The sequence below is a fragment of the Aegilops tauschii genome, chromosome 2 (genome assembly GCF_002575655.3).
Source record: "Aegilops tauschii subsp. strangulata cultivar AL8/78 chromosome 2, Aet v6.0, whole genome shotgun sequence".
Classification (NCBI taxonomy): Eukaryota; Viridiplantae; Streptophyta; class Magnoliopsida; order Poales; family Poaceae; genus Aegilops; species Aegilops tauschii.
In genome coordinates, this window is record NC_053036.3 from 97,842,775 (window position 1) to 97,868,070 (window position 25,296).

A 25,296-nucleotide genomic window follows, 5' to 3' on the forward strand; every position below is an offset into this window, starting at 1 on the left:
TCACACATATGCTATCTACCTATCCCTTAATATAGCTAGATATGTGTCACACAAACTCCTTCTCCCTACTAGCAAGATGCCCATGCGTTGCACGGAACATCAAGATGCATTTGTATGAGAAGTTTATCTTGTGGGAGAAAAGGATGAACGAGGGAATGCCTTATTTGCAAATGCGGAGAGGGGTGTGGGTATCTTTTTGCAAAATTGCCATATTTTCCTTCCTGTCCGTCGGATATAAATCGGATGGCCTATATTGCAGGATAGCAGGAACACCATCATCACCAACTCTGTTTTTTTATAAGAGTAGAGATATGTGAGTGTCACTGCCCCCCCCCCCACACAAACACCCACACTTCCCAACGCCGAAGGAGTAGGGGGACACCTCGATCTTGATACTAATCTATCGACTGGCTTCTCTCTCAAACATACACACACACACACTACCCGGCACCGAAGGAGTAGGGTGACACCTCGATCTTGATACTAATCTATCGACTGGATTCTCTCTCAAACATACACACACACACTACCCAGCACCGAAGGAGTAGGGTGGCACATCGATCTTGATAATAATCTATCTACTCCTCTTTCAAACACACACACACACACTCGCTAGTTGTGCCTCTGTGCCTACCGCGCACACTCTCGATACGTCTTTCTCTCCCTCCCCCCCCCCCCCCCCCCCACAACAATGACAGCAGAAGGGTGACAACTCGATCTGATCATAATTTGTCAATTGGTTTCTCTCTCAAACATTGTGTCTCGGTGCCTCGCTCGGTAGCCCCCTCGATATGTAGACTTCTCGCACGCGCACAGTTGTAGTGACGATGACGCTGAACCCGGTGTGCCTTGTTTTTACCGGCCTCATGTGATAGTTTTCACCCTGTTTTCTGTTAATTAACAAGGCAACCTTTTCTTTGTTACTACTAGTGAATCTGAAATCATTCGGGGCAGACATAAAATATATCACTTCAACCCAATTATCGCAGCAACTATTTTAAAAGAAATTAGCTAGCTGCCCGTGCGTTGCACGGAACATCAAGATGCATTTGTATGAGTAGTTTATCTTGTGAGAGAAAAGGCTGAACAAGGGAAGGCCTTATTTGCGAACGTGGAGAGACGTGTGGGTATATTTTTGCAAAATTGCCATAGTTTCTTTCCTATCCGTTAGATATAAATCCGACGGCCTATATTGCGGGATGGCACGCACACCATCATCACCAACTCTGTTTTCTACTCCCTCCGTCCGAAAATACTTGTCATAAAAATGGATAAAAAGAGATGTATCTAAAACTAAAATACGTCTAGATACATTTCCTTTTATCCATTTTGATGACAAGTATTTCCGGACGGAGGGAGTATTTGTCTTTTTAGAGATTTCAACAAGTGACTATGACCGGACCTTACCAACATACTCAAAAAAGTAGTCCATAATTTTGATGTTACCCTCTTTTCTTGGCGGTGCAGTGCCATCTGGATACCTCATAAATAAATCAAGGACAAATCTGACCCCTTCCTGAAAAGACATACGTAGCAAAATGAGTGAATCTACACTCTAAAATATGTCTACATACACATCTGTATGTGGTAGTCCATTTGAAATCTGAAAAAGACAAATATTTAGGAACGAATGGAGTATATATAAGAGTAGACATGGAGATATATCTCCAGCATGGTCTACAACAAAAATGTGCTGGGCTGGTTAGCGCCGGATGCTCGCAACGCGATGACATGAGTTCGAATTCTGTATTTTAACTTTAGATTTTATATTATGTATTAATCTACTTATTTAATATATACTTCTTTCGCTACTGTACTGACAGTGGAAGCCACAGAGTACTTAGAATATTAAGGATGGACTTGTTTCTTTTTAACTTTCTGTACGAAGTTGTAGCCACCCTGCAAGTCACGTGTACACTGTACATGCAATTAACTTTTTATAGAGGGACAATCATACAGGCAATTAACTCAAATGGATTGGATGTCACTCTATTATTTCCAGCATAAAGAGCATCTCCAACGGCAGCCGGCAAATTTCCTCCCGCTTCCTTCCGCGGAGGACGACATCAAACGCCAGCGGCATACATTTTTACAACTCTAACCAACCAGATGGAATTCGTGCAAACACGGACTGATTTCATATAAGCATGAAGGATTTCGTATAAAAAAGCCGGATCTTCATATAAACATGATGGATTTCATTACATTTACATGAACTGAGAGGTGCCAATCCGGCTCTCTTGTATAATTAATACTCCCTCCGTCCGGAAATACTTCTCCTAGAAATGGATATATCTAGACTTATTTTAGTTCTAAATGGCCGCCCGCGGATCCCTTTGTCTTCCTCATGTCCGTCAGACACTTGCGGGGTCGACGAAGGTCCTCGGAAGAGACGAAGCAGCAAAGAAACCACCTGAATCCGCGGTCGTCGCCTCGGCGGTGGCCTTCATGGGTCCCAAAGTGGCGGTGGCCTCCCGTGTTCTACTTCTCCTCGATGATGGCGGCGGAGCCGGACACGAAGAAGCTGGCCACCGACTCGTCGCTCTCCACGCACCCGGCTTCTGTCTCTGCCTGCATGGCGCTGCCGCAGGCACGGGAGGCACGCCCACAGACACGGGAGGCGCGGCCACCGCAGACACTGGTGGCGCGGTACGACGCGACAGCGACGGCGCCCATACCGGCGTGCTCGCCGCCGTGCCGGCATGGAGCAACTCGCCACTCCTCGTCGAGCTGAACTGGAGCGGCGAGTTGCTGAACCACGCGCCTTCTTGGGGTGGCAACTGGCTCCGTCGGGCCAAGCGAGGTTGGTGAAGCACCGAGCGGCCTCGCCCATATCCGGAGGGCTCGGCGAGCCACCCAGCCGGGTAATATGCCGGAGAACGGCTCATTGGAAGCCATCGGAAGGGTGGAGAAAATGGTGAAGGAGGAGATGGGGGAGCAGCGGAGGGGTGCGATTCTTGCCCGCTGTCTGTCTGGCCTCGTGTAAATAGAGGGTGGACGGTAGGAGCTTGGCCGGCGTCTGGCCTCGTTTAAACTGAGGGCGGACGGGAGGAGCTCGGCCGGTGTTGCGTTTAATTCCGGCCCGCTCATGAACGGGCGTGTGGCCGGAGTAGGATTCTCGATTTGCATGTGGGTTTAACGGAGGGGTTTAATGGAGGCGCCCGGCGTGCAGTGGGCGGCGCAGTACTATTCGATTTGACAGCATTAATGAGCCGTCAAATCACAAAGGCCCTCGCCTCTCGTGAAACCGACCGAGCTATACTGCCCCGCCCTCTAGCCTTTTAAAAAATGTATATACTCCACTTTTGTACAGTAGTAGTATCGATGGATTGCGCCATGGAGCAAAACTTGAAATTAAAAAAAAGGTGGTACATATAGAGAGCGCTCGTGAACTATGTGTCATACATGGCAATAAATAAAGTACTACATGATACTAATATATGATACATGGCGCAGGAGTACTAAGTATTATTAATACAGTTTTGCTAGAACTCATCTAGATGAGATATAATTTGGTCTCATTCATATTTTATAGCCATTGGATGTGATGCTATAAGATGCGTGTGTGCTGACGTGGGTTGTATTTGTTCTTGTGCAATGAACTGACCACTGCATGTCATGTTTGATAGTCTCAAGTCATTAAAAGCATACAAGCCCCACATCTCTTCTTGGTTGATTCCTCTATTTATGTCAAAAAATAAGAAACAACGTGTACGAGCAAATCATGTACATAGGTATCTACAAAGCCAGTGAGGACGCTATGACGTTGGCCTTCCTCAACCGGCTGGAAGCCTTGGATGCCTTTGCTGAGAAGCACCTCGACCTCGCCACAAAAGCCATCGCTCCTTAGCCGCCGGTCGGTGGCCCGGCGCACTAAGTTGAGGAGGAGGAGGTCGTACATTCGTGGATCCATCTTTCTTCTTGCCTTCTGTAACCACCACTGCGATCGCATCATCGTGGCCTTAATTCTTATTGTGTTGTTGCATTCTCGTTCCAGTCAATACCGACATGTGCGATCCCTTTGCTTAATTATATGCATCACTGTAACTAGTACTCCATCCGTCAATTTATAAGTTGTGCTTACCTTTTCCATCAACTTCGTGCAACGCGCGGGCATCTTGCTGGAAACACTAGAATATGTCTATATAATCCGTATGTGATAGTCCATTTGAAATCTCAAAAAAGACAAATATTTAGGTACGGAGGGAGTAATATATTAGGAGTATATCAAAACAATAGTGATTTCTTTCAAGTTTGTGAACAAATACTACTATTCTACTACTTTGGATCCGTCGCAACGCATGGGCACATTGCTACTAAAAGGAAAAGGCCTGCCGCGTTCGCGTCGCACCCCCACACGCCCGGGAATCGGGAGTACAACATGGCCCGTCCGGCACGACACATAGCTTAGGGAAGGCGTGTTGCCTAGCCTAGCATTTTCACTTTCATGTGGGACCACCATTGAGCAAACCGACACCCCGCCCGCCGCCGGGTTGGAAAATAGAAACAAGGGGAAGATCTAGCTGTAGCACGGAAGCCAAGAAATTTTGTGTCAGACAGGGCTCGTTGATAGAGTAGGAGCATTCCGTACTACTCCCTCCTTTCTGGTTTATAGGGCTCAAATATGAAATCTCATCAACCAAGGCATTTTGTGAGTGGAGGAATGTATCTCGTACTTTACAAAACTACTCAAATTAAACTCATGCATTAATTTGGATTAATTGCAGCGCATGCATGCTTGGCCACTAGATGAGTAGGAACATTACATGCATCGGTGTGTTCCTTTTTAATTCTTGCATGCAAAGATTTAATGTGCCTTGAAAACTAAAAAAGAGTTGGAGATGAGCCCTTTAAATTGGAAAAACAAAAAATTTGAAATAAGCCCTATAAACCGGAAAGGAGGGAGTAGTACTACTCCTACTAGTACTCCCTCCGTTTCTTTTTAGTCCGCATATAAGGTTTGGTCAAAGTCAAGCTTTGTAGAGTTTGACTAACTTTATATTAAAAAATATAAACATTCACAAAATGAAATCGACATATCAGATGCACTATGAAACGTATTTTCATACTATATAGTTTTAGCATTGTAGATGTTCATATATTTTTATGTAAATTTGGTCAAACTTTGTGTAGTTTGACTTTGACAAAATCTTATATGCGGAGTAAAGAGAAACGGAGGGAGTACCAAGTTTGTACTCCTAATACTATGTTACTAGTACTACCACTATACAACTAGTAGATACGTGCACGGCACAACATCGTAGGAACAAAAGATGGGAAGATCTTGTTTTGGGTGATTTATCTTTTTTTCAATCAATGTAGTATGAATAATATGATGTGGGGGGCACCCATGAAGCTTATGTGGCTTGGTTGCATGGCTACGGAAGGTTAGAGAAAAATAAATAGATAATGTGTTTAGAGTGCACTCCACTAAATAGATATACTTTGGATCCATTGCAACGGACCGGCACATCTATATCTATACCCCCTATATAGTGTGTGAAAAACTTTGAAAGTTGGTCGTTGGATGAAGCCAATCCGACGGTACAAAGATGGCAAATCCGAGCACTACTGGCCGTTGGATATCATCCACCAGATTCTGCCACATGTATAATCTAGAAGACTCCATGGTTGAACTTAATTCATGACTAACTTTGCCACAACTTAGCTTAGGCAAAGTTATTAGTTCTTCAAAATGAGAGCCACAAGTTGGCAAGCCTAAGGGAATCTTGCCACATTTTTTGTGTGTATGTCATGTGGGGCCTTAGTTTGGCTTGCCTAAGGTGTGGCTTGAACCAAACACTCACCTAAGTTAATCAAAATTGCCTAACCTTACATTCCACCAGATTTTGCCACATGTTAGAATCCAGAAAACTCCACATGTAGAAGCATAATGCACAAACCACCAGAATCTCATGCGTGCTATGCACGTGTACCTTACTAGTACTAGTTGGTAGTAGTAAGAAACAAATTCCAGTTTTGGCACAAGCTCGTACTACGGGAGCACCACAAGGCCTGCTGCAGGAGTTACATTTCCCTCTCGGGGCCCATGGGACCGAACTTCAGTGGCTTAGTGCCCGGCCTATGAGTCAATGACATGCGGACCTTAAATGCGGCTGGCCCACATGTCATTCTCATGGTGGTGGCATGGTTCGTGACTCACTCGTTCGAGATGAACCGGCCAGTGGTGGCGTGGCCGTGGCGAGGGTGCCACAGCTGGGTGTCGGGGCGTTACGAGGCGTAGATGGCCACACCGGCGGGTACTACCTGTAGTACATAAGTACTCCAGCTGAGGATTGATGCCCAGGACGAAATGTGTCATAGCCGCTGGATGAAAATTCGATGGTGCGGGAGTACGGATCGGAGCACAGCAGCGGAGCAGGCAAACCGCGTCCAATCGGGTGTGTCTGTGGTAGAAAGTTGATGGTCGCCGCAGTTCAGCTGGCCCGCATGTCATGCACACAAAGGCAGAGGAGCGGTGGGGCCGAGAGGGATGAGGGGCACGAACAATCCTACCATTCTATCACTGACATGTGGGACCCATAAGCGTGGGTCCCACCTGTCAGTGAAGGAAAGGTAGGGCAAGGCAGTGATAGCCACGTCAGAGGATCCATGTCCACGTCGGGGGACATCGTGCTGTGGGTTGGAGCGGCATCGTGGGAATCGCATGTGGGTGTGGCAGTGGTAGAAACAAGAAACGTGACGGTCGCCGTGGTTCAACTTCCATGGACAAGCTGTCATGTCTGCTCACACATGTATATCAAAACTAGAGTGTTTATATTTCCAGCACGTGAACAAGTATTATTCTACTAGTTTGGATCCATTGCAACGCACGGGCCAGCACATTGGTAGTAGTAGTGTCCATCTCTATCTCTAGAGGCCTTCCCTCGTTCATCCTTTTCTCTCACAAGATAAACTACTCATACAAATGCATCTTGATGTTCCGTGGAACGCACGAGGATGTTTCCTTGGGGGTCTCTCCAGCGCAGCGTGGCCGTAGTTGCAAGTTGACGCCCCTTGAGATGCCGACGTTGAGGGGCACTCGGATTTCCTCCGATGAGCAGGTAAGATGAGTTTGATCACGTAGTAAATGCATTCTAAAGACTACTTCCGTGTCCATTTCCTAATTCTCCCCCTGCCCACTGTTTCACAGGCTAGGCTCGGTGCGAGTGGAGATTGGCTTGCATATGTACGGGAGGGTACCAACATCAATTTGCACAACATTTACAACGGTGACACCATTCCCGTAGAACCTTTGTCCAACATTGGGATCAGCCATGCAACGGGCCACCGCATGAATTGGTATGATGGAACCATGGTGAGATTGAATAAGATAGCACGAACCTTGCACATGGCGGTCAAAGGCGGACCATGCTGTCTGCGGCCGATTTGTTGCCGTACGAGTAGGAAGACGTTGTGCTCCTTTATAACCGCATCTTCGCGGTGACAAACCAGGGGACTTATTTTGTATGGGACACATCCTACAATATACTCCCTCTCTCCCAGTTTATTTGTTTTGAATCTTTTTGTTTTATAAGTTTCAAATTCAAATTTAGAGCTCCCCATCACATGTTGAGATTACAATGTCCATTAAATCGTTGCGCGCATGTATAGTAAAGAAACAAATCTCGAGTTTGGCACGAGTTCGTGCTGTGGGAGCACCACAAGCCCTGTCGCAGGAGTTACATTTCCCTCTCAGGGCCGTCGGGACTGAGCTTCAGCGCCTTACTACACCTACCTTTGAGTCAATAACATGTGGACCCGATAGGTGACTGGTCCACATGTAATGCTCCCGAAGGCAGAGGGGCAGTGGGGCCAAGAGGGGTGAGCCGCAGGTCGGGGGACGTGTGGTTTCATGGGTTCGAGCGGCGTCGTGGGAATCGCGGGTGGCTGTGGTAGAAACTTGATGCTCGCCGCATTTTAGGTGGCCCACATGTCATGCACACAAAGGCAGAGGGGCGGTGCGGCTGAGAGGGGTGAGGCGCACGTCGGGGGGCGTTCTGCCGTGGGTTGGAGAGGCGTCGTGGGAATCGGGAGATGAAACGTGATGGTCGTCGTAGTTGAACTTCCATGGACAAGCTGTCATGTCTACGGACACATGCACTGCATACCGATCACTGGAAGGAGTAGCAGAGAAAGCTATATATGCGGATAAATAGTTCCTTATAGTCAAGCGGACCCACGCTACTACTCTGTTCCAAAGACATGCACACCATCGAAATAGTCCATCTATATCAATATACACCGAAAGGGAATAATTTTTTTTACAAGAGAGGAAATAGTTCATCCATCCATAATGCCCTCCTGCTGGTGCAACGTTTTCTTCTTCTTGTTGTTGTTCTCATTCTCTGTGGGAGACGGCTTCGCAACAAGCTCTTTGGACCTTGCAGCTATCTCGAAACTCACACGGGCATCGAGGGCAGCATATTTTATCCGCTCGTACGTCAAGGGATAATTCTCCCATCCAGATGACCTTAATGCCACCGTCTCGTCACCCTTCTGAAGATTTGTACCGAGCACAAAATTTGCTACGTTGAATAGGGATGGTGTCTGTTTAGCACAATCTTCTACAGGAATTTTGATTCTGGTTTGTAGGTCAGCGATGCTTTTCAAATCAAGGTTGTACGGCTCCAGCTTCTGTTTGTCCCCTTCGATGGCTGCCCCACAGAAGTATACGTCCTCCCGAGACAAGAAATCGTGAAGCTCACCTGGTATGGAGGGTGAGTGTATGATGTGGTACACCAAAACATCATCTTCGAGGCACAGCTGAAGGACGGCGGCGCGCTGGATCTTCCCAGGGGCACGCTCCGTGTACTCTGCGTCGAGACTGATGACCCTCATCTCTACCTTTTCGAGGGAGTTGGATACATTGTTGATCCACTGCCAAACAACCCTTGGGTGGACGGTGAAGGTGGCAACTATGCGCATCGAGCCTTCGACGAGGACATGTTGGACGCTAAAAACCTGCATCTCGATCTCTTTCGCCATTTGGAACCGCTGGAACGGAGGGCTATGGTTTGGAGAATTAGGATTAGATGGCTAGTCTAACTGAAGTAGTAGATGATTATTTAAAGAGGTTAAAACAATGTGAACGCAGTGGGGTTTGGATGCAAATGAAGACGAAGGGGAGGTGAAGAAGCCGAGGCGAATCGGTTCCCGATGGAGAAGTAAATGGGAGAAGTGGCGTGCATGTAGTTGATTAGACGGCTAGGTAGAATAAACGAAAAGGCTATGCGGGTAGACTGAGGAGTCGTACCTGTTCGTGTACGTGCCCATCCTTCCTGATAGCTGGGACCTATGCAAACAGATAAAAAAATGTGTCGTAGCTTTTTTTTGAGCGCGTGAGTGGGAGACACAACATTCTCTGGTTAAGGAATACTCCCTTCGTTTAGGTGAGTATAAGTCACCTTATGAAAATCAGGTTTTCCCAAAACCTTTAGGCGTGGAGCATTAACTTCCTGCTCGATCCCCTTCCAGCCTCGTTAGCCAGCGTTCTCTTCCTCTGCTGCCGCGTTCTACCTTTCCATTTTTCCTCTTCTCAAGTGTGGAACGATCTGCATGCCGTCCTTGATGCACCAGAACGACCACTGCATGCATCGCGGCAGGGCGTTGATTGGGCATGCACGAGAATTTGGTTCTGCTCGCAATATGGATGATACCTGAATGATGAAGTGAACAGGCATGCTAGCACGGGAGACCTATTTCCGCTATACAATACTGGAGTACTCATGTTCCTACTAGTAGTAGTAGTAGTAGTACAACTATGGTACACTTGATGGTCAAAATACTATTCATCCGGTCCTCACAGTGAAGTGACAACACCCTGCGCCTGACACTAGTCCAGGCGAGGCGGCGTGTTTGGGTTACCAAAGTCAGCCTCACCCTGTGCACTGTTCAGTCTGTCCCCGCCACTGTACAGCACATTGGCGCCTCGCCTCGTCTCCCTCTCCGCTTCCATAGCACCAATCCATCTCCATCTCATTCTCCGTCTCGGTCTCCGTCTCCGTCTCCGTCTCCATCTCACTGTGCCCCCGTGTACCGTTGCCTCACTCGCCTCCCCTAGTACCACTATTCCCTCGCTAGCCTCTCCAGCACCGACATCCTTCTCCCCCGTAAATCAAGCCCCCTTCCAAACTCCACCATGGCCGAACGCGAACCGCGCAGCATCCATATGAGCCGCGATTGGAGCAATCTCCCCAGTGACATCCTCGACCTCTGTTGTTCGTGTATGGATATGTTGACCGCCCTGCGGCTGGCTGCATGCTCGAGGGACATGCACACGGCCATCGTCGAAGCGAGGCCTAAGCTTTTCAAGACACCCTGCTTGCTGCTATCTGGTCTTGCGAGATTGGCTCACCATGATACGGAGGCGTGCATGATGCCCCTCGACTTCAATCCGATCTCCATTAGCCGAAACTTCTTTGTAGGTATGTAGTGTGTCGTCGTACATCATTTCCCTCGACATCGATCCGATCACCATCGCCTGAAACTTCTTGGCAGGTATGTACTGGGCCGGCATGAACTCCCACTGGATGGCTGCCTTCAGAGAAGACGGTAAAAAGTTGGTGCTCGTGAACTTCCAGACCTCCCATGAGATTATCCTTCCTCCGTTGGATTATATACAGTATTACCATCGCGGTCCAAGTCATCTAGATTACTACGTCAGTTGGACGGACCTTGTTTTGCAGAAGATTGTAATCTGCCAAGTGCCCACACGACATGCGAATTACGCAGACTTCAAGCTAATTGCCTTGTTCGACCGCGGACTCGCCTATCTTTACGCCGGTGCCTTTTTTAGCTGGAGACAACTCGGCTCGCAGTGGATCATCGTCAAAGCTGATACACACTTCTGTGATGCTATTGAACACAATGGCATCATCTACACGATCGACAAAGCAGATGGCACCACGTATTGCTGGGACGGCGCATGTAAGTTGTTTCCGTCTCATGTTAATGATGACGCCATGACACTGTTTGAACTTTTTGTGATGATTGGCATATCCCTGTTTGAGCAAAATTTGAGTAGAACTATGGCAATATATTAGAGACGCCGTAAATCAGCTATATTTGGAATGAGTTAATTCATGCGATTGTGACCATGTCATTACAGCCAATTTGTACCCTGAATAATCAAACGGTTAGGAATATATGGATATTATCCTTATTTTACAGTAATCTATATACTACTACTAAATATGAGTGTGTATCAATGGCCATGTTAGTTTCCTCATTTTCATGATGTAGAAACATGCACCACACTGTTGGTTTCATCTAACCATACATTAGGGAAGTAAATGTGCATATGGAGAACTCTATATTTGGAAGTAGTGAAATCCTGCAATGCTTACCATGTGTACATACCTATATTCTCCCTTCAGCAATCAATGGCTAGAATAATACCCTCACAAAAAATTTGCCCACAGAACACGAGTATATAACAATGCATGGTCTATTAGTTACCTTGAAGAATTTGTTTATGAGGACATAACATGCATGACATGGTAGTTTCCTGTGAAGAATCGATTGCGAGATAACATGAGTATAACCATGCATGGCACTTCTATATTTTCGAACCGAGTATACATTTCCCTGTATTTTCCTCCCAGTTCCAACAGGGACATATCAATGCTGTTTCTTGCATTATCCTACTCATACTCTGAACAATGCTGATCTTACATAACAATGCCTGTCCTTTTTGATATGATGCAGTGTCCCTACAGTTACTGCCCTTTGTAATCACACCACCTTTGCCAAAAACAGGGAAGCACAACTGGTTCCTCGCTCGATCAGACGACGGCAAAAGACTGATGATCATTCGGACACATGAGCCAGAAAAGTTATATTGCAAAAACCCCACTGTATACAAGCACCGTGTAATACGTGAGTATCCGGACAGTGGCTGTTACGTCTATGAGCAGGATACCAGCTTGTTGGGGCCTTTAGGATTTTTTAGTTGGAGGCGGGTAAACAGCCTTGGTTCACACTCTCTGTTTCTCGGACTCAATTATCCGATTAACCAGGAGATCACCGTTGGCAAGGACCTTGATGGCAGAGAGGCTCTGTTTGCTATGGAAAACTGTGTCTACACGGCGAGCCCTAGGAGTTCGGGAGCAAACTCCCCTGATTGTCAACGATACAGCCTGTAGCCAAAAGAAGGTGAGAATGAGAAAGGCATCCGGATTAACTTTGATCCTTGGATGTCTCAATTACGACAGGCAGTGATGTGGTTCAAGCCTTCAGGTTGATAGGTAATTGGGTTGTTGCATCGAAAGGGTGGAGTACTGGTGTCTGCGGATCACTGGTCGCTGAAGCGGGGCTGCAAATTATGATGGTGTTGGATCATCTCTTCGAATGACTTTGTTGTCTTTGCTACTGGTTCTGGATGGGTAGTTCTTTCTTTTGTTATGCATATTCCTTGTCATTTGGTCATCCTCGTCTATGTCACTCTTTCTATGTAATAGTTGCTTCTGTTTAGAATGTCATTCTCGTCTGGATCACGAGAGTCTGAGCGCTGCAGATGGGTGCGTTTTGGGGGTGTAGCAAGACTTCTTATGAACTATCATGTCTTGCTGTTTATGTCAGTAGTAGTCACTAGTCAGTGTTTGAATGTTGTATATATCGTTGTTTCGAACTGTTTATTGTCTCGAATTACTGGTGGGCTAAATGAGGGCATCACCATTCTCCAGTGTTCAGAGTATATCTCCTTTTTTCAAGTTATATAATTTGAGCTCACAGTCTTTTCGATGATGTACACTTGTTTGGGCCAGTGAGGTGTCGTTGAATATTGGTCGAGTAGTAACGCAATGCCAAACAGGTCAATTATGACTCTCGGGACGGGCTCTCAAAAGATCCTGAAAAAAAAAGGCCGGGCTCTCCAAAAAAAGAAAGAATAAGGACTCTTAGGCCGACATGTGGGCGCCACCGGTGTTTTCGTGCGCTTGCGCGCCGAGAGCATATTGGCGCGTGCTCGAAATTCATGCTACCTTTTCATCCCCAGTCTCCCGCCCCTCCCCCACCTCTGGAATCTCGATTCCTACTCCAGTTCCCCCAAATCCCCCTCCTGTACTCCCTGTACTCAAGCGCACTATCATGTCTCCGGTCAACGCGGATCTCCGAGCCAGAGATCCTAAGGTCCGTCCTGCCTTCGGTCGCTGCATGCTGTCGCTCAACAGTGGCATGGCGGCGCTTGACGACCAGTTTGCCGGCAAAGTGCTGATGGTAACCATCAACGGCGACCGGCCTCCCGTCTCGGCGGACGACCTTGTCAAAGCTCTTGGCATTGTGCATGGCATCCAAATAAGTGACTTGCTCGTCGAAGTCTGTCCGCCACCGACTGATTTCTTCGTCAGTTCCGGACAACTTTCGACTGCAGTCGTGTGTTCGAATCTTCCCGGCGTTTGTTCTGCGATGGCGCGCTGGTGAGCTTTGATCGGTGGCACCCAGGATGGGGCTTGGTGCCCTCTGAGCTTGAGTTTTTAACAAAGCTTACCTTCCACGGCATGCCTCGACGTGCTTGGAACAGCGAGTCCATGAACGAGCTTATCAACGACCTTGGAGGTGAGCTCGTAAGTATGTTTGTTCCTCCAGACAGCTGGGCTCTGACGGTTATGGCATGGATGAAGAAGCCGTCCACCATACCGAAGGTGATTGGTGTTGAGATACCGGTGCAGGAACCGGGGTTGTACTATTCGTCCCCACCAAGGCCGCCGCAGACCACATTAGGGATGTACCTGTATCGAGTGTTCGTGCATGTCGAAGAAGTGGTCAATCCATCAATCGAAGTCCTACCGCCGCCGCTGGTGCCAGGGTCCGTCGACGACGTCCATTACAGGAGTCAACGTCAGACTTTCCCCGTGTTGCTCGGAACGATGGATGGCATAGGGCCTACTCCATCGCGCGGCGGAGGCCACTGCTTCTTTGGGAGAAGAGGCAGGGCTGGCTGCCTGGATGTGCTCTAATTTGAGGTAACAACTGAATCTTGTCAGATAGTACTAGTTAAATCCGAGCTATGGGTCTGAAGCACTGATATGCCAGTACATTTGATTGTGACCTGTTCTAATTTTGTACCTGAACTTTTTTTAGAAAGGGTTGTACGTCAACTTAATGTGCTAGCAGAACTTATTGTGTTGTCTGTCTGTTTTCTTTGCACAACATTCAAGATATTTCCCCGTCATTTATAAAGACGATGAGCCATTATGTACGACTTCGTTGGTTTCAACATAGCCCTTCCCGTAGTGATCCACTGCTTCCATCCTGATTGTGCCGCCTGCGTGAAATTTTTGTATGCAAGTTCAGTGTGCTATCATGTTCTATATGATTGTGTCAACTATATAAGTTTTTACTAAGCATCAGCAATGCATATGGCTGAAAGATGTATTTACGAGCATCGACCAATGGGTCTCTCTCTATCTCTCTCTCTCTCTCTAACACACACACACACGCGCGCGCACATGCACAAGTGGGACCCGTTGAATTATTTATTTGCTCGTGACAACTTTTAATTAGGTTCCACTGTAATCTAACTTTTTTCTTAAGTTATTAATTGAGCTCAGTGACTTCAAAAAGTTGTACAGAAGCCTTGTTTGGGCCTTTCCGGCGTCGCTGAATGTGGGCTGAGTAACCATGTTAGGTTGTACTATACTACACAGGCCTTTTTTTCAATATCAGCAATGCAACTGGGCCGACAGTTGTACACAATATCCGGGTCAACTTGTTATCCGCCCCGCTGGGCTGCAAAGTTTCCTAGGAGGTATGCATTAGGCTTAACAAGAAAATGGACTTCAAGAAATAATAAATGGGATGTAATTATAATAACTGGGCAATTACTATGCACCAAACACGTATTTAGTTTGAAAAATATATTATTTTTGGAATTTGGAAATTTTAATTTCATTACTTGTTGTGCGCGCAATATTTCGTGGGATTTTAACGTAATACAACTTTATTTTGAAATTATATTTAACCTGACTAGAAATTTCGGATAAAAATATTTCGGATCCCATCAAAATGTGGGAATTTTTTTTGAATTATGTTTTGAGCGGTCGTTTGAAATTATTAATCGTTGTCCTAGCTAGAAGTTGGGTTGTACTTTTAACAAACTGTAAATGGGCTGTAGTAAATTCCATTAGAATTAAAAAATGGGTTGTACATTCTTACAAATCGCAAATGGGCTATATGTTCTCTACCAAATCCGAGCTGTGGGCCTACTAAGTTGACGCGTACCAAGGGCTTTGTCAACTTAGTCAATATAAACGATTCTAGCTGCAGTGATCGTACGATGTCCATCCAACGGCCGTAGTGCTTCTTCAACCTCTGGTCTTCTTGCTACAGCCGCCCAAAGCAGCGTCGGTCGTGTCGCGTGCTCCTGCCTCCCGTGGACGGCTATGATGCCGCGGAGGCCTCACCGCCCCGTACTACTCCCACTGCTGGCCAGGCTATCCCTCTACTCACCCACACCCCCTGTTATTCTATGCAGCGACGGCAGCCTCACACCGCAGCCGAACCAGTGAACCCTCGTACTCCTCTCCGCGCGGGCTTCCACTGCTGCGTCTTCCCCGGCTCCGCGTCGTCCCCTTCCTAGGCCTCGCCGTCGTCCAGACCACCGCCCTGGTGCTCTCGGCGCGGCGTGGTCAACGTGGTCAATGACCGACTTCATCGGAAGAGTACTGTACGTGGAGAGGCTGACAGCTGGGTCCAGGCGGCCGCAAGGAAGTGCCTCCTTATTATGCGCAAAATAATTATTCCTCCACCTGACAGCAGGGACACGCCGGACGGGCCACCTTATTTCGCGAAAAAAACATTTCCCCCTGACTGCTGGGACCCACTGGACGGGCCAGCGTATTTCGCAAAAAAAAGTTCCCCCCGCTGTCAGCTCGGACCCACCGGAAGTGCCTCCTTATTACGCACAAAAAATGAATACTCCCCTGCTAGCTGGGACCCACCATGGTGGGAGGCTGACTTGTGGGCCTACTAAGTTGACTGAGACAGGGGCCTTTGTCAACTTTAGTCAATACGAACGATTCTAGCTCCAGTGACCGTACGATGTCCATCCAACGGCCGTAGTGCTTCTTCAACCTCTGGTCTTCTTGCTCCAGCCGCCCAAAGCAGCGCCGGTCGTGCCGCATGCTCCTGCCTCCCGTGGCCGGCTGTGCTGCCGCAGAGGCCTCATCGCCCCCTACTATTCCCATCGCTGGCCAGGCCCTGCGGCAACGGCAGCCTCACACCGCAGCCGAACCAGTGAACCCTCGTACTCCTCTCCGCGTGGGCTTCCACTGCCGCATCTTCCCCGGCTCCCCGTCGTCCCCTTCCTAGGCCTCGCCGTCGTCCACCGCCCTGGTGCTCTCGGCGCGACATGGTCAACGTGGTCAAGGAACGACTTCCATCGGACATGGACTATACGTGGAGAAGCTGACAGCTGGGTCCACGGCCGCAGCAAGGAAGTGCCTCCTTATTACGCGGAAAATAATGATTCCTCCACCTGACAGCTGGGACCCACCGGACGAGCCACTGTATTTCGCGAAAAAAACGTTTCCCCCTGACTGCTGGGACCCACCAGCTACATCTTCACACGCAAGGAAGTGCGTCCGGGCAAAAAAACAAAATGATTCGCCCCCCTGACCGTTGGGACCCACCAGCGACACCTTCGCACGCAAGGAAGTGCGTCCGGGCAAAAAAACGATTCACCCCCCTAACTGCTGGGACCCACCAGCTACATCTTCGCACACAAGGAAGTGCGTCCGGGCAAAAAAACGATTCACCCCCCTGACTGCTGGGACCCACCAGCTACAGCTTTGCACGCAAGGAAGTGCCTGACAGTTGGGACCCAACTGGTCGAAGCGTACGTAGCGTTGTCATTCTGGTCGCGAACGTGTACGTACATATATACTAGTGGATATAGAGGCGCGCACGTGTCGTAGTAGAGGCGCGCACGTAGCATGTACACGTACATACAGCGGCGAGGGTGCAAGAAAGAAAATACGGCCACATACGTACATACGGGTAGGGTCTCGAACGCCTACTCGCGCATACGTACATGGCTGGGTCGGAACGGAGAAATAGCGTCGTCGTCGTGTTCATGGGGAGGCAACGGAATGCGTCGTGTTCATGGGGAGGCAACGGAATGCGTCGTGTTCATCGGGAGGCAACGGAACGCGTGGGAGCCAAACGGCTGGGTTGGAACGGAATGCGTGGTCGTGTTCATCGGGAGGGCTTGGACGGAACAGGCGATGGAAACGAGGCATGGCGTACCGCACAACGGAGGAAACGGACCTCCTACGTTCGGAACAGGGTCCTGTTGATCAGGAGGGGTGTGGCGTACCGCAAAATGGAGGAAACGGACCTCCTACGGTCAAAACGGGGGTCCTGTTGATCGGGAGGGGTATGGCGTACCGCAAAACGGACGAAACGGACCTCCTACGGTCGACGGGGGTCCTGTTGATCGGGGGGTGTGGCGTACCGCAAAACGGACGAAATGGACTTGTGTTGGAGCTCTACGGTTGAAACGGGGGTCATGTTCATCGGGAGGGGTCTGGCGTACCGCAAAACGGGACTCCACGGGATACTGTTCATCTCCACCGTCGACCTCCTCCAGCCTCCACGGGCTACCGTCGACCTCCTCCAGCATCCACGGGCTCCTGTTCATCCAGCCTCCACCGCGCGCTACTCCACCGGCTACTGTTCAACCAGCCCTCCATGGGCACCCCTCCACCGTCTACTGTTCATCCAGCCCTCCACACCACGGGGTCCTGTTCAACCACCCCTCCAAGGCCACCCCTCCACCGTCTACTGTTCATCCAGCCCTCCACACCATGGGGTCCTATTCATCCAGAGGCAACGCCACCGCTCACTGTTCATCCAACCCCCCCCCTCCCCTGCAGCGCTCACTGTTCATCCAATCGATCGGCTTCAGTTAGCAGCAGTAGCGAAGGAATCGCTCGATCGGGTTCAGTTAACAGCCATCGATCGATCGCTCGGGTTCAGTAAAGCGTAGCCTGCAGTGCAATCGCTCGGGTTCAGTTAGAGCCCAACGCCTCGCTCGGGTTCAGTTAGAGCCAACGCCTCGCACACACGCGCGTACGTGTACGAGAGAAACGCGCATCGCTCGGCCCCCGACCTCCCACCGTAACCGGCGACTCCCCGAAATTTTCCTCCCCCTCGCTTCTACCACGGTTTTTTCCGTCATGGACGGCCCAAAGAATGTCATGCAGCTGCGTCTCCAGCCCGCCCAGGACAAAAAGCCCATTTTCTGTCATGATTTTTTGTCATAGAAGTAGGAGCCCACCACATCTATGATGATACCGGGTTTTGTCACAATTATCATCATAGAAGTGTCATATGTATGACAGAAAAAAAATTCGTTCGGCCCAAAATGTCACGGATGTGTCTTTTTTTTGTAGTGGATGTGGTCTAGCAGTTCGTTTAAGGACGAAACATCTGCCGGATCCAATCTTTCAGAGTACTTAGGGCCAATGCGAGGACGGTGTCCGGCGGCCACGGGAGGAGTTGCAAGCTCGATGGCCGTGCGGGCCCTCATGGCGAAACCGTCGAACTGGAGGGTCTGCCCCGAAGCCAGGCACCCTCTGGAAGTGATATTGTTGTTGATGTTTAGGCGAGCCATAGATCGCTTTTTTGCAGACAACACAGCGGGGCTCTCAATGAAAGCACCAATGTTGGTGTCAAAACCGGTGCATCTCGGGTAGGGGGGCCAAGTTGCGTGTCTAAGGATCAATGGTAACAGGAGGCCGAGGGACATAGTGTTTACCCAGGTTCGGGCCCTCTTAAGGGAGGTAAAACCCTACTCCTACTTCATTATATTCGACGAGTATGAAGATTACAAGAGTTGATCTACCTCGAGATCGTAATGGCTAACCCTAGATGTCCAGCCTATGAGGATTCCAGTGATGATGAAAAGGGTACCCTCTACGGACTAACCCTTCCAGTTTATATACACGCCGGAGGGGGTATAGGGTTTCCACAAGGTCGGTTTATCAGGGAAGGAAACCTCTGGACTCTATTCTTTCCGTGCACGTATTGAGAAGTCCCGTCAAGACACGATAGATAATCTTCAGCTTGATCATGTACGGCCCATGCAACCCGGCCCATACTCCTAGGCCGGACACTTGAGGACCCCCGAATCCAGGACTCCCTCAATAGCCTGCACAAGTTTGAAGAGCAGTTGAATCTGGGTGAGGGCACTAGTCCCTCTGGCAGCTATGATGAAGGGAGCAGGAGTACTCCCTGCAACCTGCCTAAGGCAACAACTGGGCAGAGAAAGAAGAAAACTTCAGATTCAAAGGATGAGGACTTTGAAGTTGAGGAAGTCGCCTCAAAGAAGAAAGTGCTCAAGAAAGAATATGGTGGTGCTGCTAACACCAAGCCAGGTCAGAACAAGAAAGCACCTGCAAAGAGAGTGCCCATGTCTAAGGCCAGAGCCTCAACTCTTGAAACTTCCAAATCAACTGTTGGAGAGGTTGCTGGTGAGGGCAAGAAGAAGGAAAGAAAGAGAGGGAGATGGTGCAAGAAAGTAGATCCCATGGCAAAATTTGAGAAGCATTCTTCTGATGAGGAAGAAGAGGAAGAAGGGGATGCTGCACCAGCACCCAAGACTCAAAAGCTGATGGGGGATGCCATCAAGTCTGGGGCTGCACCTTCAAAGCCCAAGACTGTTCCCAAAGCTCCAGCTCAAGCCTCCAAGTCTGCACCTAAGAGAAGCACTAGGAACATTCCTGCTGTAGAGAAGAACAAGGCCAAAGATACCAGACCATGATGACAATCATCCAGTGGCAGAGAACATGAAGGAGAGAAAGGATGCAGGTCTCAGACTGTGGAGACAAGCAGATCCCCGTGCTGTGAGGAGAAGAACTGTTGTGGACTACAGGTTCCACACCAAAGAATAGTAGGATTTCTATGAGACTGTGCTCCTTGACAAGAAGCCCATTGTATGTGACATGAAGTGGGTTGATTGGAAATACATTGATGCTAATGAAGATCATTTTTGAGGAGTGCATGAAAGCTTCAGACTCAATGGAGTTGACAAGTTTGTGGGTCGGAAGTTGACCAAGTGGAATGATGAGCTCATTATGCAATTTTATTCAATAGCTCATTTCTATCCTGATGGCAAGATTGTCTGGATGTCTCAAGGTACTAGGTACCAATCTGTCAGATTTCGGGTTCCGGCAAAACCCTTGAGGTTCGAACACTGGGGTGCGCATGAAGATCTTCCCCCTACCGATCTCACCTCTCAGCCCCGCTGCAGTCTCTAAGCTTAGCTCGATCAAATCACAACACAAGAGACACGAGATTTATACTGGTTCAAGCCACCATTGTGGTGTAATACCCTACTCCAGTGTGGTGGTGGTGGATTGCCTCTTGGGCTGATGATGAACAGTACAAGGGGAAGAACAGCCTCCTGAGGCGAGGTGTTCTTGTGCTTGGTGGGTGGTTCAGCTCAAGGTGAGATCTCCTATCTATGGTCATGGCTAGTCCTATTTATAGAGGCCCTGGTCCTCCTCCCAAATATTGAGTGGGAAGGGATCCAACAACGGCCAATTTGAAGGGGAACAACTAGTACAAGCTATCCTGACTAAAGGTGGTCTTCGCCTGTCAAAGGTGCTGGTGGTGATGTCGTCTTGGGCTCCACGATGACCTCCGTCCTGTCATCCTACTGGTCTTGGTCTTTTTGCACTGATATGGAAACCTTTGTCTGATGCCTCAGTACTCCACGTCTGCGCTTGCCCCTTAGCACCAAAGGGGAAACGAGGACACTGCACGCGCTGGCGCCCGCCTGGCTTTGGTCGTCATGGCTTGCGTCACGGGAACCCCGCAAGGTACCCCTTGCCTTGATCTCTCCGCCCCTCGCGAGCCTGCCTGGTGAGGCTGCTCCTGAGGAGGCCTTATGTCGTCCACCCCACGAGGCTTGGCCCCTCGCGAGGGTCTTGAGCGCTGGCTGATGAAGACGGGCCGTACTGAGCCACGCCACGGGCCGTAGGCAGGCAAGTCTGGGGACCCCCGTTCCCAGAACACCGACAGTATCCCCCGGGCCCAAGGCGTGCTCGGACTTGGCTTAGCGGCGAAGCCAAAGGGCAAGTGCGGAGCGCCGCGGGCCCCCAAAGCCTGCGGCCTTGGTCGACGCGTGGCGATTGATTGGACGTGGGCGTCTCCGCTTCCCCACGCCGCCTCGGCAACTGCTCGACTGACAAAAGGCTGGCACGGGCAAAGCTTGCCTTCATTGCTTCCCTTCGTCTTGCTCCAGATCCCCTTTCTCACTCCTTGCTTCCAAAATCCCAGATTCGCTACGACCCTTCCCCTTTCAGTGACCACGGCGCCCCGCAAGGCCAAGGTTGATGCGTCGCCGGCTTGATACGAGCCGGCCTTGGACGCGCCCACTGTCCCGGAGAAGAACCTCGCCGCCACGCGCCTGCTGACAGCGGGGGAGAGCAATGAAAGGGGGAAGACCGAACTCCGGGTTGGCTCCACCGAGCCGGAGGCTCAGGGGAGCACCTTCTATCCCTTCTTCACGAGCGTCGTCGCTGCGGACCTAGTTCCCCCCCTTCTTCTATTTCTTCTACGCCATCCTCCGCCATTACAGGTTGCAAGCCCTTCATCTCCATCCCAACTCCATTCTTCTCTTGTCGATTTTTGCCTATTACTGCGAGGTGTATGCCGGGGTGGTGCCGTCTGTGGCTCTGCTGCGCCACTTCTTCTTCCTCCGACTCCACGGCGACCACACCTCGGGGTGCGCCAATTTCATTGCGTACAGCAAGGCCAACGCGATTTCAAAGGCCGGGAAGAGGGATGACGGCTTCCAGAGCAAATGGGTCATGATGGATGCCAAGTGTGTCCACCCCTGGTTGGCGCTGCCGGTGGAGATGCCCCAGTCCAACGGGGGTGGTCTCACACGGAGCTCACCGATGACCGGGCGACGTTGGTGTTGGAGAGGATGAACGCCGACCTGAAGCCAGGCAACGCGAAGGCGGCGAAGCTGATGGGAGCCGTGCTCCTGAGGGAATTCCTGATGCAGCGGGTGGCTCCGCTTCAGGCTTGCTCGTGCCCCTTGTGGACGCTTGGGGGTGAAGACGACAAGCTTCGCCTAAACCCGGTGGCTTTGGCTGACGAGGAGCTGGCCGCAGCTCTCCGCCTCCTGGTCGGGGACGACCAGGACTATCCGCCGAGTGCCTTCGCCCCCTTGTTCCTTCGCGAGGACAGGGAGCAGGTGGTGGCTGCCATGCCCACTTTTGACGGGCGCGGCCTGGTGCCGCCGGTGCCCCTCGCGGCCCAAGGAGCGACGGCACCGGTGGACGTGTCTTCGGGTGACTCTCGCAGAGGAGGAGGAGGAGGAGAGGATGAAGACGAGGAGCACGACTCGGAAGTGACTCCCGAGGGGATGGGGGAGACCTCCCCCTTGCACAAGGCCGACATCCTCCGTGCCTTGCCTGACGACGACGAGGCCAACGCCATCCAAGAGAGGGGGGATTTGCCCGTGATCCCGACGAAGGGCAGGTCGGCGCTGATCTCCCGAGAGGCTGCTTCCGTCCGGACGCCGCCAGGAACCGCTTCCATCCCTTCTGCTGCACATTCTTCTGCTCCTGGAGCCCTTGCGGCTGCGCCCCGGGCCGCGAGGCTCTCGGGCTTCAAGCTCAACAAGAGGAAGGCAAACTATACTGCGGTAGACCAGTAAGTATCCGTGCTCCATCTTGTTCTTGATTATGTTGTTGGTCCTTGACGTTTGCCATCGATTGGGCAGGCCGCCGCCTGCGGTGAAGAAGGGGAAGGGGGACGCGGTGACGTCGTATGGGGCCGATCCGCCTGCCGCGGCCGCACCTTCTTCTGTGGGGAGGGGAGGTGATGGTGTTCACACCTCCCCTGCCCGGTCGTCCTCGGGAGGCCCGGAAGAGCATCCTCGTGAAGAGCCAGTCCCCAAGGCCCTGCTGGCTCTAGAGACGCCTATACCTGACGCTGTTGCTGAGGTGCCCAAGGCTCAGGAGCCCCCAGTCTCCCGAGCCATGGCTACACTGCTGCCTCCTCCTTCTGCCGCGCCGCTGGTTCCAGGTCCTTCTGCCTCCCTTGATGTCTTGGAACGTGCCCTTTCCGAGATGGTCCAGCTGCGAGAAGACCTCGAGGGTACCAACTCCCATCTGGTAGCCGGGCGGCTAGAGCTGGTTTCTGGCTAGCTTCATTCTGACACCTCTGTCCGGACGGCGCTAAGGCGGGCCAAGGCGACCTCCGAGAAGGAGATGCAGGCCGCCACCCAAGCCGTGGTCGCTCGCGAGGTGGAGTTGAAGGATGCCGCGGCCGCCCAGGACCGCTGCAAGGCGTTGGAGGCCGAGCTGAAGGCTTTGGATGACAAGTGCGCCAAGGAAGCTCGCAACCGCCAGGCAGAGGAGGAGAGGATGAAGGCTCGGGAGGACGCCGTCAGGGGCCGCGACACCGAGCTAGCGTGGTCGACGGAGGCGCAGGCCGCTGAGCGCGGCCGGCTGGAGAAGCTGGAGCAGGAGGTGAGGGCGGAGAAGGCCGAGCTTGACGCCAAGGCGAAGGTCCTGGCCGAGGACCGCACGGCCTTCACGCTTCTCGAGGAGAGGTCTTGCGCGGCGCTGAAGGCACTCTATGAGAAGGGCCTGGAGAAGCCGCTGGCCACCGACGAGGACGGTCCCACCCAGCTGCTTCCTTACTTGGTCGAGGCGCTTGAGGAAGTCGTGAGCGGCATCGGCCCCATGGCAGAGGAAGAAGCTCGCGTCCTTTCTTCCGCTGCACTGACGCGCGTCTTCAGCAACCTCCACCTCCATGAACCTGGCGCCAATCTTGACGAGCTGCTGGAGCCTGTGGACGACGAGCGCTACGCCGCCGCTGCCGAAGCCGTGAAGGGCCAGGTGGAGGCCTTGCTGGAGAAGTTCCGTCCCTTTGATCCTGCACCCATGGCAGGCAGTGCTGCTGATCCTCCGGCCCCGGGTGGTGGTACAGGTGAAGGCGATGCTGCAGTGGGAGTGGAGTCCCTGGCGGGCGACAGCGGCGGCAAGGATGACTGACTCCTGGATCCTTTCCTACTTAATTCCTGCAATGTGCACCATGCCTCGTGGAGGCGTTTAAACTTGCATCTGATATTGTGAAGACAACTATGGTTTGTAATATTTGCTTCGAGATTTTGCAGTTTTCTTCCTATTTGCTTTACGTTTTACGTCGGCAGAGCCTGGCCCCACGCATACCTCAGCCGCCGTTAGCCCTGACCGGATCACCAGGACGGGACCAAGGAGTGAGGGGCTACGTGACCAGTTAGGCTCCTGGGTCGCGATGCTCAGCAGTCCCCCTTGATGCGCAAACAGCTCATAGGAAGGGAACGTAGGTGTAGATCTTGCGTTCTACGTCGGCAGAGCCCGGCCCCGCGCATACCTCAACCGCCGTTGGCCCCGACCGGATCACCAGGACGGGACCAAGGAGTGAGGGGCTACATGACCAGTTAGGCTCCTGAGTCGCGATGCTCAGGAGTCCCCCTTGATGCTCAAACGATCTTCATACCTTGGCTCCGCTCGGGGAGGGCGCGCGACGACCAGGTCCGAGGGACCTGGCTGGGTGGCGTACGCTCGGGCGTGACCCGGGCGCAGCCCCCATGTCCAGCCCCCTCGCGCGACGCTCCCGAGGGGAGGTGTTGCGATGAGGCCAGACATTGAGCTCTGGGGCTCCCTGAGGTTGATACGGTCGTGAGGCCGCCCCCAGTTGTTTATCACCAGCGCGGAGCATAGCGCTTCCGTATGTGTACAGGCATAGCCTTTGGCAGTGTTGACGGCCAGCACGGAGCATGGTGCTTCCACTGGTGCGTGGGAGGGGGGCTCCCTGCTGCGGAGAGCCCCTGGGGCGTGTATAGCCCTGCCTTGACACGTGGCTTGCACGGTAGGGCTAGAGGAGGTGTATCTGGGCACTCGTGAGCTAGCGCGAGACTCACAAGGCCTACCTCAAGGCGGGTTGCGCCTAGTCTTGAGTCTTTGACAGATGTGTGTTCCTATGAGACGGTTAGGTACGGGTGCTCTACGTCCTCAGGTCCCGGCCCTCGAGCAAGCTCAACCGCCGCTGGTATGCCAGGTCGCGATGCCATGGTCAAGGCCAGGGGGTGAGGGCTGGAGAGCCAGTAAGAGCTCCTAAGTCGCGATGCTTAGGAGCCCCCCTTTTAACGCGCAAGCGAATTGGTAGGTGGCAATCGAGCAGGTAATAATCATAGGCAGATTAGGAATGCAAGGCAATCGGCTTAGGTAAATGCGGAATGGAAACATGCCACTGGGTCAGACCCAGGCGGCTTGGGGATGATGCAGC